Source organism: Falco biarmicus, chromosome 3 (assembly GCF_023638135.1).
Source record: "Falco biarmicus isolate bFalBia1 chromosome 3, bFalBia1.pri, whole genome shotgun sequence".
Taxonomy (NCBI): Eukaryota; Metazoa; Chordata; class Aves; order Falconiformes; family Falconidae; genus Falco; species Falco biarmicus.
The window spans coordinates 43,410,579-43,422,704 of NC_079290.1; the positions used below are offsets into that span (position 1 = coordinate 43,410,579).

Consider the following 12,126-nt stretch of genomic DNA (forward strand, 5'->3'; position numbering starts at 1 on the left):
CAAGCAATGCCAGTGGGCAACCAGTAACTCTGAAATCCCACTTAATCCAGAAGAGATGAAGCAAAAATGCAAATAAAATCATTAGCCATGAAAAATCCATTAATATCCATACAAAATACATAGTATTTATGGAATACTTAAAAAAGCAAAACAGACTCATACCCTTGCTCATCTAAATCAGCAAGACCTCTCACCCATCACTGGCTGGTGTGCAGGTGATTGCCCCAGGAAGGTACAGTGCTTCCTTAAAAGCTTCCTCTGTGTGTCATGGCTCAGGTTGCATTCATTAGGATGCTCCTGATATATCAGGTCTCATAGTCAATTCCTTGGGCCTCTGGCAGACTTTAATCTGAAATGTGTCCAGACTGGCTACTCATTCCCAGTAACTGAAGTCAGCCATCATTCACCTCCAGGGGAGTATGCCTCTTTATCAAGCCAGGTGTCACCCAGTCAGGCATGAAGAAGTTGGCAACTCTCCCATCCTTTCTCTGGTGACTTCTTAATGTGTTCCCACATGAAATGCTCTTTACACCGGACCCTCACAGGTTGCACCAAGCTGACAATTGAGAAATAAAGCACCTGAAGGGACAAACATGTCAAGCAGGAAGGTCCACCTTTTTCTATCTTGGTGATCTCTTTTTCATCCTTTCCCTCACTCTATAGTCAGGGAGCATTTCTGAGGGAAGTGTGCCCATCCAACATGTGGGAGGCAGCAGGATCAGTGCCTCTGCTCTCCGGCCCTGGGCTGGTATTGTCCCCACTCCTCCCTTGGCCCCATGTGCTGTAGGAGCCATGCAGGATGGCAGAAGGGTGCTGGGACATATCCTTCCAGTCTTGGGAGGAAACTGTGCTGCCAGCTGGCTAATGGGCATCTCCGTGTGGTCCCTGTGCGAGGCCGCTTCATAAAACTGGAAGGAGACAGTTTGCAAAGGCAAAGGAAGGGAAAAAGACACAACAACGGGGTAAGAAAGGAGACCATGTGTGCATGCATAGCAGTAAGTCCCAGGATGTCTTCTGCACTGAACAAGCCCTTTGAAGTGATTCCTCAAGCCCAGTGCAACTCCCTCACCTCCTCTTCTACTTTGCAGCATGACAGCAACCTGCTTTTCCTTCTGGCATCAACCTTCAGCTCCTTTTTTCCTCTTGCATGAAGGGAGTGGACTGTCTCATCCTCTCCCTGAAAAGACAAGTCTTGTCAACCAAAGAGCAGCCTCCGCTTGAGCAGACAGAAACCGCTCCCCTTGCCCCTGCTCCCAGCACCAGCTTGAAGCAAGATATCTCCTCCAAACAAAGGCTGACTAGGTGCACACACTTGGCCGTATGCACACCAGAATAATGATATCAGACAGGGCAAAGAAGGTGTTCACCTTATTACAGAAAAAAAAAAAAATAAAGAGAGAAAAAAAGAGAAGAAATAAATGGTGGCATTCAGGCATTGAGCCAGTGCCTTTCCCATGATGGCACTCTGGCTTAGCACTTGAGCTAAGGTATTGTTAGCTGGCCAGGTAATGCCAAAGGAATGAAATAGTTCTCATTTTTGCCAAGAGGAAAGGCCAGTGTGTCTCCTGGATAGAGAAGAAATAGGAGGAGCTCCACACTAAAGTGGTGGACCTCCCTGGAAGGGAAGAATTTGGGTTTTTAGGAGGAAATTAGACATGAGAATTGCTTTGTTCCCCCAAGAGGAACTACTTCTTGGTCAACACAGCCTAAGATGTAAGGTGTGGAGGAAGATAGGCTCCCTGCTCTTCACTGTGGCAGGAGAGCCTGAGGCAAAATGCCTGGATATGAGGGAATGGCCCTGCTGATTTAATCTTCAAAGCCAGTAACTGGAGCCTGGTTTTCTCTCATTTTTCCACCTACCCCTTTTATAAGTTTATCTATCTTGGCAGCTGTAAGTAAATGTTTTTATTTGCTTTTTGTCTTAACCTGTCTTGAATTAAGCATGATTTCAGTGTAATTGGATACTAATGACTCGTTCCTTGCCAAAGGATGTGGTAAATCTCCATGCAGAGCTTGGGCAGCTTACAAGCACTCTGGGTTGCCAGCTTGTTCTCCATAATTTCCAAAGTATTACTGAACGTGTCTCCCTTCAACTGCAGGCCTGCCCTGGACAGGCAATAGCCAGGAGGGGGGAAGTGTCTTCTAGAGATGTACCACCCCTTCTCATTTCCAGCTTTTACCTGTATTCACTCCCTTCCCAGGCCGCTAGCCTGATTTCCCTGCTCTGGGTCCAGCCTCCTCCAGGCATGAGGATGGCTCCCTGCTTGACCAAGGTTTCCCATCAAATCATTACTCTTTCCTGCAGCCCTCTCCTGGTTTCAAGCAGAGTCCATCTCACTGGAACCTGCTTCCCGAATCACAGGGCACCACAACACAGCTGTTCCTGCCTGCAGTATGTGCTCTGTTAGGCAAAACTGAGTGGCCTTGTTTGCTCAGAGCAATTCTGTTAGAAGTGCACAGAACTCTGAGAAACTACCCTTTTCTAACATCATCCTTCATCCTGTCATGGCATCAGGGGTAACATCCCTGGGATCTCTGAGCAAATACATGGGAGCCCTCTACCCAGCCTGGCCCGAGCATGTGGTGGATCATCTCTCTGGCTGCCAACTAGAGGAATAGGTGCAAGTCTAAGCTGCCCAACTAGAAAAAGGCGCTACCTCCACCCCTGCAAACTCCTCTTTGCAATTACGTTCTTCCTGTTGTTATATGCCCACCAGCCATTTGGACATGCTCACCCTCTTTCATTCACTTTGTGGTTTTTCATGATTAATTCAGGGGAAGAAAACCAAAACCCATTTGCAAACGAGGAGCTATTTGCAAGTCCCTGCTTATGAAGGAGCCACTCCCCTCAGTGCTTACCCCACTGCACTGGCCTGAGGCAACCAGGAGGAATTTGGCCTCATCTTCACCGCCCACCTTACCAGCACCTGTGGAAAATAAAGACAGCAAGAAAGAAAGAAAGTGAAGAGAGGATGGAAATAACTGATCAAAAGTGAGGTGTCTGTGGAGCCAGACAGCAGCACTACCTCTCACCTACTGGATACCTTCTATACTTCTCACACCTTGTTTCCACTCCATGTCTTCTGCTTTGTTGTTTCAGTACAACACTCCTCCTTCAGACTGCAGTTTGACAAGCAGCTGCAGGTGGCTGAGCTGCTCTGGCCAGTGGGACTGGGCAACCTGTGCCTCTCGCCTTCCTTGTGCTGGCCCTGGCTGCAGGGTCTGGTCCCCTTGTTTGCACCAGCTGAGCTGATTCACCTCCCTGACCTCTAGAAAATTACTCATTTCTTTGTTGGATTATCAAGTTGACTCACCTGCCTGGAATGACCACAGAACACCAGACAAGGCAGGTTGTGTAGCTAAGTGCAGTGGAGAAGGACCTCTCTACTCTGGAGCAAGGAGCTGCTAAATTGTCTCATCCTCCTTTTAGACTTCACCCTCAACATCCTTGTTCATTCATAGTACATTCAGTACCCCATAAGATGGTCCATGACTTGAAGGAGTCCTCACAAGCAAGTCAAGCCAAAAGTCATCACTTATCACAGCAGTCTGGCAAAATCACTGCTGCTGAGGGAGCTACAGCAGCAATGCATGTTCAGATAGGGTTATTGTCTGTCTCCAACAGCTCCCAGCATTTTCCCTGGCAGCAGGTTACATGAATCCCATCCTACTCCTAAGGAATGGAAAAAAAGAGCTATTCATGTTTTTTCATGCTCCCTAATGTCCAGCTTGGTTAACTGGTTTTTGTTTTGTTTTGTTTTCTTTCCTAATGAAGCTAGGGCTAAACATGCAGAGTTTGTTTTCAGTAGGAGGGCTCCCTCTGCTACAGACCTGTTTGTGAAAGCCTGAATAGACAAATGTCAGGCCAGAAATCCAACAGCACTTGAAGGGCAGCACTGAAAAGAACCCAGCAGCTCGCTGACATTCAGGTTATTATCAGTGTTGGGCCAACAAGATTGGCTGCTGTAAGGTCAGAAAAGCTCAGGCAGCAAGAAATCCTGAGACTGAATTCAAAATGTTACAAATCTGTGAGGTGTTCCCTGGCTCTTCCTGGAAAAGCAAAACTTACTTTGCATCTGACTGACAAGGAAAAACTGGAAAACAGGTTCTGGGATGCTGTGGCCTTTACACAGCATACCAAATGACCAAGACCACAGTTACCAGGATGCTGGTCTCCTTCCTGAAGCACCAGCGTGGTGCTTTGTATGGATACAAAAGCAAAGCCCATCTTGATAGTCAAAGAACGCTGTCTCTGACAGCTGAGCTGCAGGGAGAAACCACGGGGCACAGACCAGAAGTAACTCAGAGGTTGGGGCAGGAACCAACGTGCAGATGTGAGTCAGGCCCATCATAAAAGGAGAGGTATCAGTGTGACAGTGGAGTAGGGGTTAACTGGAAGAGAAGGTGCTGATGCTGTCTTGCTGCCTTCAGAGCTGCCCTTATCCCTCTGGACAGATCAGCTCTGCGTCATGTCAGGCAGCCTGCCCCAGCCCTGCAGGCCCTGTCTGTCTGCTCTGGGGTCCTTCTGTGGAGGCAGGACCAAGCATGGGCTGAAGGCTACAAGGCTCTTCTGCTACAGCATCGGGGAAGCAGAGGCAGATCCCACCTCCTTCTCCTAGCGGCTGGGATTCCTCCTCCAGACACCACTGGAGCAGGCAGGCTCTGCTGGCCCCGGTGGTGGCTGGGGGCCCGAGGAACAGAGTTTATGAGCAAAAGGGCATGACACAATTCCCAGCATTTGGGAACTGGAGGATATTATGATATCTTTCTTTTCGCCTTTCAGCACATGTATTGCAGCAGGTGACACGATGTGACTTGTTCCCAGCTTGTAGTTGCATAGCTCTTCCTTGCGGTGAAGCAACATCAGGTATACAGCCGGACCCGGACGCTGGTGGGACAACGTGATTTCCACTGCACAACCTCCACCCGCTGCTAGGGAATTCTGGTTCCCCCCCCCCCGCCTCGCTGCCGAGAGCAACAGCGCAGCCAAGGTTAGGGATGGCAGCAGCATCGGGGGCCCAGCGCCCGGGGCCGGTGTGTGCAGGGCTTTGCTCCAGCTCACAACCACCCGCGCTGCGCCTCGCTGCAGCTAGGGGCCAGTGGCGCAATGGATAACGCGTCTGACTACGGATCAGAAGATTGTAGGTTCGACTCCTGCCTGGCTCGCTCTTACCGTTTTTTTACATCGCCTTTACTCTTCCTCTCCCGCGTTTCACTTGAGGTTCCCACCCAACCATGCACGGATAGAGGGAAAATTGGGAAGCTTGAAGAAAAAAAATCCCAAGCGGTCGAAAAGCTGAAGATACAAGCTTCCTCACTATGGGTTTCGTTTAGTTAAGTTGGTACCCACATATCCTGCTCAGCATCCTTGGGAGTTTTCAGCTGGGTCAAGCCTATCCCCAAAGATATTTATTTTTTAAAAATCTTACATGGATCTTTCCCAAGCCCACTGGGAACCTCCAGCACCCAAGTCTATTCCCAGCATCTTCCAGTTTTCTACTGTCACACTCTGACTCGGCTGACCCTAAAGGATGCTCACTCACCCGGCTCCTGTTGCTGAAAGAGGGCAGGTTTGGCTGCCCTGGGGAACATCCTGGGGAGCTAAAAATGATGGCTAAGTGCCCAGGGTGTCAGCTGAGACAGCTGTTGTTAGCTGAGTGATAATTAGATAGATCTGGTGACCCTGAAATCCCACTTAACTCAAGCCATGTGAAAAGTAGGTACAAACAGAAGCATGTGTTTACAATATTCAAAATAGATACAGTAAGAGGAGTACCTAAGTCGAGAAACAATAAAGTTTCAGATATTAACAAAATCAGGAAAGATGCTCTTTCACTTCCAGTGGTTTCACACCTATGTGATCAGTTAAACATCTTGTCTGTGCATATGCCACATATCTCAAACTGCCAGCACCTCATTATGTGGGAACATTTTCACTATTTCTCCTTTGAAATCCTCCAAGCAGTCTGAAAATTTTAATCCTCATACTCTTAACTCCCCTGGGATTTATTCTATTTCCCCCTTTTCCAGAAGAAGAAATAGCTTTTGCTTGAAATGCAAACCTTTTCTTACAACACGGGAGCTGAAAATTTCTTTTTGTTGGAGCAGGTGTCCCCCTTGTACCTGTCAGGCTATTTAACAACACCTGATCCATCTGTTTGCCTGCTCGCCTCACGCGGGTGACCCAGCGTATCAGAGTAAATTGCCTTATAAATGGGGCTTTTATAGCCTCTGGCATCTTTTGTTATTAAGTGATACAAATGGTTGAATAGGATACGTGCACATCGCTTGTTACTGGCCCTTGCTGGAGACCAGATACAGAAGTAATTAAACACTTGCAGGTAACCAGTCACTAATAGTTTGCTCCTAAATGAAGCATTTAGCAAGCTACACTATCATCCAAGCACTGAATAGGCTGCTACTGTAGTAAAAAGCATTTAGTACTTTTAGATGCACAAGCATGTCCTGGAAGAGCGGGAAGCTGAGCAGAGCAGTTACATTAATGTAACAGGGCCATAGGTCAAGAGGCAGGATAGTTGCTTAGCATATAATAAGTCCTGGTGGTTGGTTGTTTTTTTTTTTTTCTTTCCTGGCTTTCATTCTGTTGTATTTTTATCCTCTTTTTCTCTGCCTTCCTTTTCCCTTATGGGTAATACAGCTACACAGACACGCATGCATGTCAATACTTTCTGGGTGGGTGGGAGAGAAAAAAAATGCCTCTGAGATGAAGATGGAGGGGAAAAGGAGGTGGTCCCTTCTGCAGAAAAAGCTCTGGGTGTGCTTTTGTTTTGCGAGCTGTCCTTTAGGAAAAGGAAAAAGGGGCGTCGCTGAATGAGTGAACAGGAGTGAAGGAGTCTGCCTGAACTTCTACAAAAGCAGAAGCAGAACCATTTACATAGGAAGGGGTGAAACTTAACCAAGAAAAAAAAATTAATCTTGTGGCCCAGGATGGAGTCTGTGCTCTGTCCCACACTGGGCAGCTGCACAGGGATGTACTTTTGGACTATGGATGCAGATTTGACTGCTAGTGAGTGCAAACATGTATGGATAACGGGCATCTAAGGAAATGGATGTCTTCCCCAGTTTCTGCTTAATGGGGTGCCTCCGTTCCCTGCTGGGCAGGCTTTTCACATTTGGATTTCTCCTGAGACAGTACCTGAGATGGATGCACCGCACCACACTGGAAGAGAAAGGATAAAAAGTTGGTGGTGTGTGTATGGACACAAGAGCTTACTAATTAATAGAGAAGTAGCTGGGCCCAGGAACGTAATGCATAAAGCATCTAACTACAGAGCAGAAGCTTGCATGCCTGACTCCTGCTGAGCTTCACAAATCTGTTTCCCTGCTGATAATCTTGCTTGTACTATATTCCCACAGATAGTGGGTCTTCCTTGCTCTTATATCTGAAATGTACCCCAGAGAAACACTCTCTCACACAGAGAACAGTCATTCTGGGTTCTTTTGAAGGAGAAAACTTCCATTCTTTCCTTTCTATGAGGACAGACTTGGCCACCTTCAGACATGTTTGCTCTCTCCAAGCCAGGAGTCATTGCCAAGCATGTTTTCCTGCGTACCACATAGCACCAGTAATGGAAAAGAAAACTTGAAGGATAAAGGAGAGAGGATGGCAATACAGCAGAAGAGAAAATGGGGGGGGGGGGGGGCAAGAGTCTGAGCGCTGGCCCTGTTATTTAGTACATCCCAAGCAAGCCTATGTCCATCTGTGTTAAAGCCCTTCTGTACAAAGGACCTCTATGCCCTCTCCCACTGCTCCTAGATCATCCCAGATGTACATCCTAGACGTACCTGTTTATGGCACAGCCAAAGGCCAAGACCAAACATCAAGTTCCGTCACCTCAAGTCAAGAGATTGTGGAGCACCTTTATCAGCTCCCATCCCATCAGCCAGGATGCTTGAAGCTCTCATTCATAAGGATTGTCTGGTATAATTTAAAGCAAAATCAATAAGGATTATTTGGCACCACGCAAAGAAATGTGCAAAATGAGGAGCTGAACTAGCACCCTATGGATCACAGTGGAAAAGAAGACCTAATAAAACTAGCCAAGACTGAGCTTAGGAACACCTAATTTTTTGGCTTCATATAGGAGAATGCCACATATATATTATTAGTGTAACACATTATTAATAACATATTATTAACATCATATTAATGACAAAGATCAATTATAGTGATATTAAATATAATAATAATTATTATTATTACAGAAAACAATTAAAAACTTCCAAAAGCATCACTGCAACATGGATTTCAATGTCTGCTGTAGGGCTGCCACCTCATTTCAGTATTTCGGCTTTATTTTTCTTCCTCCACGTTTGTTTCTATAGTGCAAGTGTTTGAAAATGCTTTAGGAGCCTCCGCCTGGGCGGCGCGGCCGCCACGCCCTCGTCCATCACCGAGGAGCGTAAAAGTCACCTTAACCCAAGAGGGAAAGAAAACACAGAGCCTCTCCTTCGAGCCGGAATCGAACCAGCGACCTAAGGATTCCCGCAGGTTAGCGCCTCTACAGTCCTCCGCTCTACCAGCTGAGCTATCGAAGGGAGCCGGTAGCCGCCGCCCAGCAGCCGCCCAAGGTGGCGCCCAAGGTGTCGCGCCGCCAAACGCGGCGTTCTGAGCGTGCGCCTTGCGAGGGCAGCGGTCGGGGGCTGCGCAGCGCATGCGCGCAGCGGGCCTGCCGCGGGTGTGAGCCTCGCTGAGTGGGCGGCGGCCGAACAGTGCCTTGCGTCTGGGGCCAGTGGCGCAATGGATAACGCGTCTGACTACGGATCAGAAGATTGTAGGTTCGACTCCTGCCTGGCTCGCGTAGCTTTTGGCCCGTGGTTTGCCTCGCCCCACGGTGTTTTCTGTGGCCTGCTGAGAGAAAAAATAAACGGGCCTGGCATGGCCTCCCTCACTCCCCGGAAGACATCCTGGGGCGGGGGGCCAAGCCCCATGACACACAAAAACCTGCAGAGCACAGTGCGGTAGCATGGGCACGCCCCTTTCTTCCTTTTAAATAGACATCTCCCAAGTTGTATGCGCTCCAGAAAGCATTCCAGGTGTGACTCCCACTGACTTACACGACTGTGCGCAACAAGCAGAAAAAACAGCACTGTCAAGGACAGTGCACGCCCTTTCCTTGTGCCACCTCTCCGCTCACCCTCACACCGTGACCGCCACCAGAGCCGCTCGCAGACAGGGCAAATAAAGGATGGCAATTTCACATGTTGGCAGCACTAACAAGCTACCTCGGTTATTTATTCATAATGACATGAACCACTTTTTATAGTAAACTTGCACTGAATCCACAGACTGTGGCTACCCTGAAGCTGTGGAGTATTCTGAGATCTGATGACCGGGGATGCCTTCCTTGCCTCGCCTAGTTGCAAGCTGTTCTTTACATGTGGCGTAGCCGCTACTTATGTTGAAAATGGGGTTTTGCAAAATCACACGTTTTTCACTCAACTGCACAAGGATGCTCTCGTGCTTCTCCAGATTAATGGATAATCACTGTGAAAATAATAGTCTTCCTTACAGCAGTGCTGCTTGCTGCCTTCAACGACCTCACGGTATTTTACTGTGATGTCATTTGTAAGACTAACCGTACTCTGTCAGGGCAACGATGAGCATGCTGCTCCTCTCTCAGCGCCTAAAGGATTTTTCCCCACATAGTTTATTGGCGCATTAATGGGGTTAATTTGCTGGCACAGCTAACGCACTTGAAAGTTTAAGCCTATAATGGTGTTTTGGTTTGGAAGACGCAATAAATCCAATACTGTGCGGCTGTAACACTAAAATGATGAGCTCAGATGAAAAACAATCCCCTCCCTGTGTGTCACAGGCACGGAACGAAAAACACATACGAGCCAGGCAGGAGTCGAACCTACAATCTTCTGATCCGTAGTCAGACGCGTTATCCATTGCGCCACTGGCCCCACTACAAGCAATGTCTCTCTCGCTCTGCTGTCTACCTCAGCACCCGATCGCCGCGCCACGCCGCACCTCGCCCCGCCTCGCCGGCCGCTCCCCCGCCCCGCCCCGGCGCGCCAGGCCTAGCCCCGCACCGCCCCCTTCCGCACCGCTGCAGGGCCGGCACGGCACGGCACGGCACGGCAAGGCACGGCACGGCACGGCACGCCGGCAAGAGACGCTCCCGGCCGCCCCTGCTTCGCCAGGCGGCCACCCCCAGCCAGGGCTAACGCCCCTGCTCGTGCACGGCGATTACGTGAGCCATGCTGCGTTCTTGTAGCCCGGCGGAGAGCTGTAGCTCAAGTCCCTTCGATAGCTCAGCTGGTAGAGCGGAGGACTGTAGAGGCACTGGCTCACGGGAATCCTTAGGTCGCTGGTTCGATTCCGGCTCGAAGGAGACGCATGTATTTTTTTCTGTCCAAACTGCTTTTAGGAGCTTGTCTTTAGCGGGTTGCAGATGCGGTTGTTTTTGTCTAAGAGATCCAGCTGCATCGCAAACCAAGTCTCTCTGCTGCGACTCGCTGAATTCCAGGAGGAGCTGTTGCTGCGGGAGCGGCGGCCGCTGCGTGACTGCCAACAGTGCTTTGATTTTTAAAGGAAAACAAGATGTGTGTTCTTACCCCGACTTAGCACAAATGCTCACAAAACAAGTTAGTGCAGGAGGATACCTGTTGAGAACCCTGTGTCTCGTCGCAGTTAATTAGGATGTCGAAATTACGAGGGTCATTTTTCCAAACCTCCTCTCCCTCAAATGTCTAGACGCTGTTTTTCCAGAATGAGGAAGTATCGATACACCTGCATGCAGCCACAATAGCAACACATTTCCAAACCCAGCCAGGTGATACTTGGCACATGTTAACATCCTCCGCTAGCAGGAAATCTCGTGTCTTCACCAGTGTCTCTCTGTTTTCCTGCTGGTGTCGGCTGCTGTGCAGCCACCTCGTCTTCCTGCTTTTCCACCCCTGACTCCTCTTGTATGAAACTCCGTACCTGTTCATCTCTCTCAAAGTGAAAGGAGATGCTGGATGTGATGATTTAGCTCACTTTAGTTCATGGAGGGAAGAAAGGGGATTTACTGTCATCTGTGGTCTTTCTCTCTGCTTTGTAACAGCACAATGAACATTTCCTTCTCCATGGACAATGACAGCATAGAAAAAGAAATCAGTAATTTTAATTGTGCTCAGTTTTGCATGCTTCATCATTTTTCTTTAGTGATTTTATGCTAAGAAGAGGTAGAAATACAATTCTTTTCAACTGAAATCATACCCATACCTTGGGTATTCATTCTGAGGGAAGGTTAGGTAATTAAATTAAATGACATACAATTATGTTTAATGTTTTTTGGATTAAACAGAGTGGTTTATCCCACAAACTTGTTGTGGGGAGGAAAGTGCACAAACTAGCTAAATAACTGGTTATGTTGATGGTAGACCTAAATCTTCTACGATGCCTCTTCCATTTGGTATTTTGAATGAATCTGGGTATGAGTTAATATATAAATGCGCAAAAGGACAGCTCTTTGAGAATACATCTGCCCTTGTCCATTTTTCAAATGCTTGTGCTTCTGTGGTCACAGAGACTGGATACCATCCTAGTGAGAAATATTCCTGTCTCATAGCAGGTCCAGATTATCTGACACTCTGCACTGGCTCTTGGACAGATGCAAAACCCCCGAGTGAGATGCAGGCCCCAGGGAAGTTCACAGGACAGCTGCCTTTGCCCTCAGCAGCATCACGGTTTCACTTTCTGCACACGCCCTTTGCTGGGGGAAATTGTTCCATACAGGAAATGATGCATTAAAACTACTGTGTCGTATCACTCACTTCATCACACTGCTGATATTTTTTTATGTAGGTAATCATTCTGCATTATATTAAGGATTTGCAATGTGCAGCTATAGCTCTGGCTGCTTTGCATAGGTTGGTGCATCTGCTGCAATCGGAGACCTAGTTCCTCTTCAGGGAAAACCCGAGTTGCCACTTGCCATTTGTCCGGGTGCAAAGCCATAATTTTGGACAGCTGTCTCAACACTTCTCTAGCTGTTACTGGAATTAAGTTGTTGATAGCGGAAAAGTAAAGGGAGTGCTACAAATCATGCATATGACTTTTATTACTTAGAGTGGTTGACAGCAAAGGTAGGTTTGAATATATAGTACTTT

The 12,126-nt window shown here is 48.0% G+C and overlaps 5 non-coding genes across 5 annotated transcripts; 3 read left to right on the top strand and 2 right to left on the bottom strand.

Moving 5' to 3' along the window:
• Positions 1–5,093: 5,093 nt before the first annotated feature.
• On the top strand, positions 5,094–5,166 carry TRNAR-ACG (transfer RNA arginine (anticodon ACG)). The gene has a single exon. It is a non-coding gene; the product is annotated as a tRNA-Arg (tRNA).
• A 3,302-nt stretch (positions 5,167–8,468) lies between these two features.
• Positions 8,469–8,559, bottom strand: TRNAY-GUA (transfer RNA tyrosine (anticodon GUA)). The gene is given in 2 exon segments: positions 8,469–8,504; positions 8,523–8,559. It is a non-coding gene; the product is annotated as a tRNA-Tyr (tRNA).
• A 188-nt stretch (positions 8,560–8,747) lies between these two features.
• Positions 8,748–8,820, top strand: TRNAR-ACG (transfer RNA arginine (anticodon ACG)). Its single transcript has one exon. It is a non-coding gene; the product is annotated as a tRNA-Arg (tRNA).
• A 1,040-nt stretch (positions 8,821–9,860) lies between these two features.
• On the bottom strand, positions 9,861–9,933 carry TRNAR-ACG (transfer RNA arginine (anticodon ACG)). The gene has a single exon. It is a non-coding gene; the product is annotated as a tRNA-Arg (tRNA).
• Positions 9,934–10,273: 340 nt separating this feature from the next.
• On the top strand, positions 10,274–10,364 carry TRNAY-GUA (transfer RNA tyrosine (anticodon GUA)). The gene is given in 2 exon segments: positions 10,274–10,310; positions 10,329–10,364. It is a non-coding gene; the product is annotated as a tRNA-Tyr (tRNA).
• Positions 10,365–12,126: the final 1,762 nt, after the last annotated feature.